The sequence below is a fragment of the Tympanuchus pallidicinctus genome, unplaced genomic scaffold, assembly GCF_026119805.1.
Source record: "Tympanuchus pallidicinctus isolate F22 unplaced genomic scaffold, pur_lepc_1.0 scaffold3, whole genome shotgun sequence".
In the NCBI taxonomy this organism is placed as follows: domain Eukaryota; kingdom Metazoa; phylum Chordata; class Aves; order Galliformes; family Phasianidae; genus Tympanuchus; species Tympanuchus pallidicinctus.
Genome location: NW_026294747.1, coordinates 65,055,617 through 65,058,755, shown reverse-complemented (window position 1 = coordinate 65,058,755; position 3,139 = coordinate 65,055,617).

Here is a 3,139-nt window from a genome sequence, read left to right as displayed (position 1 = left end):
TTCAGAGTTTTCTTAAATTTCTGGGGCGTAATGGCACAGCTGGCGACAGAGCGCCAAGTGAATATTTGACATAAATAAACCAATGTTCCTATGTGGGAGAAGGGCAGAGGGAGCCTGTGAATTAATGATCAGCTTTTAATTTGTCCTTTCATTGGAATCAATGAAAATGTCAGGATGATTGAGGTTTATGTGCTCATGGGAAAGATGTGAGCCCGAGAGTAAGAGATCAAGGCTATTTTTTAATATATTTGTTTCACCGAGGAAGATGCTTCCCTTCATCTCTGATACCAGAGAAGGATTTGCTATGGGTGAATTCCTGAGAAAGCCTGGGCAGTGTGTATTGGAACAGGATGCCCAGGGAGGTGGTGGAGTCACTGTCCCTAGAGATGCTCAAGAACTGTGGAGATGTGGCATAGGGAGGGACGTGGTCAGTGGAAGTGGTGGGATGGGTTGACAGTTGGACTAGAAGAACTTAAAGGTCTTTTCCAACCTTTCTGATTCTATGATTCTGTAATTCATTCAAGTCTCAGCAGAAACCTGCCACCCTCAAGCTGTGGGCTGCTGGCTATCCTTGGGCACTGGTTCAGCCTACCTGGTGCTGGTTTTTCTGGCTGCAGGCATATCCTGTTTGCTCACCCCAGTGTCAGATCTGCTGTGGGAGGCACAGGGCTGGGTGCAATTCCTTGTTGAAAAGGGCAGATCCTGCTGATGGATGTGAAAAACTGGCACTTATGTCCTGGAGGCAGAACTGGCTTTGGATCATGACTGCTGGAAATACTGCTGTTTGATCACCTGAAATGGGCACCTCCATCCTTTTTTTCAGCCAAAACAGGGGTTTCTGCATCAGAGCTTGTCACAGAGCTATTAGTTAAGTAGTCAAGTGAGTGGGCATGGGTTCAGCTTCCTATAAGTAGCAGGGGGAACCTGCAGGGTGAACAGTGGCCTGGAGTGGTGGATTCATTTGCACGTTTCCTCTGTCTTGATGGAGGCTTCATGCAGCCCCTTGGCACAGAGGAAGTGTCTGCAAACTGCCAGGCACGCTTTGGCCTAATTAAATATTCATGGTGACAAAATGTCACAAGCACAGGGGAGTTTTCAGCAACTGCTTCACCCCCGCTAGCAGACACCCTGCTCACTGCAGCAGGGCTCCTGTGATGCATTCCCACCCTTCCTCTGCACTCACCTGCTCACCTTGCTCTGCAGCAAAACCAGGGCAAGGATGAGCTGGGCTTTTGCATCTCACATCTGCTTTGTCTCAGGGCACCAGTCCCCCAGATACGTTTATTTTGTCTTTGAGGGACCTGATATTGCAGCCAGTGCTCTGCTCTGTGGGTTCTGGAGTTGAGTTGAGGTCTTCTGCAGGTGGATCACAGCCAGCCTGTGACCTGCAGCTCCTTTCTTCTGCAAGTTGGCTCAGGATGGCTTTTTGTTCCAGAAATGTTGTCACTCCTGACACTTCCGGACATGAGCAACGCAACCGCGTTCCTGCCAACAAACACAGCCCTCACCAAGGGCTTCTGTGATAACATCAGCTCCTCTGCTGCTGCTTTGTTTTCAGCCTTCTCATGGAACTGACCTCATAGTTTCCTAATTTAGAGCTGGTGGCACAGAGTGTGGGGAACGTGCATGCTCAACACCTGTGGTGACAAGGCCAGCAGGACACCTTCCAGCAACCTGCCCTGAACCAAAGCTGTGTTCCAGTGGCTGCTGAGCTTCCGCAGTGGCCCCAGCAGGCACGGGTTTAACCCAAATAAGGATCAATTATCACACCAACCTAGAAATAGAAGGGAAGAAGTGAGAGTTGGGGTCCTGGTTTTCACCTACATTTCTCATTTAAAACATTTCTCTTTTGAAATGATATGCTTTTCTTGCAGAAGGTGGAAAGCTGGATTTCCAGCTGATCCATCAAGTCAGCCTAATGCCCATCCTATAATCTCACTGCTCCTTTCTGCTTTAGGGTACATGCTAAAAGCCTTACTGTTCTGGAATAGTTTACTCGGAGTGGCAGTGTCCCACTTCATCTCCCCACAACCCTCCCAGCCATGGGATCTACATCCTCCCCAAGCTGCTTGAGCTGTTTAGCTCCTTGTTGCTACTGCTCTTGCTGCTCTTGTTATTGAGATGCCCAACCCAGTGTTAAACATGTAGCTTGTAGAGCTGTACCTGTGCAGTGAATGGCATGGATGAGTTACAGAATCATAGAATGGCTTGGATTGGAAGTGACCTCCAAGATCATCCATTTCCAGCCTCCTGCCATGGGCAGGGTTGCCAGCCACTAGACAGTGCTTCATGTAAAACCCTAGGCAACAGAAATACTCCAGAGAGCTGATTTTTACTGGCTTTAACTTCCCAGCTGGTTATTTAGCCGTCTTCACCAGAAAGTTGTCTCAGTGAAATGAGAACTCGCCCACATTCAGGATAAACTCACGGTTCTTCTGCTTTTTTTTTTTAGTTTTGGAAAATGTCGCGCTGTCTGTGGTGGTGGATGTGTGTGTGTGTGTTTTATTTTCTGTGTGTGGCATCCCTGCATATGTCTTGGATTGCTTCAGAAGCCGTAATAGCGAAACAAGCTTTTCTGTATTCAAAAATAGAAATGGGATGATCAAACAACTCAGACTAGAGCTATGTGCAATGCTTTGTTTTTTATCCAGTTATTTAGTAGTTATCAGTAACAATAACTATTATTACGATGACACCTTATGCTCTGGCTTTCCTCATCATTCCTTAGAGTTTCCATATTTGCAAAACATTGTGAAAGCCCATTGCTGTTTGTTTTCTGCCCAATGAGGATGTTGTGAATTCTGCTGCAATCTGCCTGGAGGTTTTTGGAAGCCAAAGACAGCAGTTTGTGCAGTGCACTGGAAGGCCACATCCCCACACAGCTCTGGTATGGGGGATGCTGCAGTGAGGCACAGAGTTTGCTCTTACGCTGCCTCAGTGGAGATGTGCATTTTGTTCATGCTCAATTACTGGGGAGTGTCCATATGTCCTTTAGGTGAATATCATAGGAATGCTCTGAATTTTGGGTGACGAGAGCTAGTGCTTGCACATACAGCATAGTGGGACTGGTTGGCTTGAGCCAAGGGGAGTCTGAGACCTAAGGGATAGCAGTTGGTAGCAGAGTGACACACTGGAACAG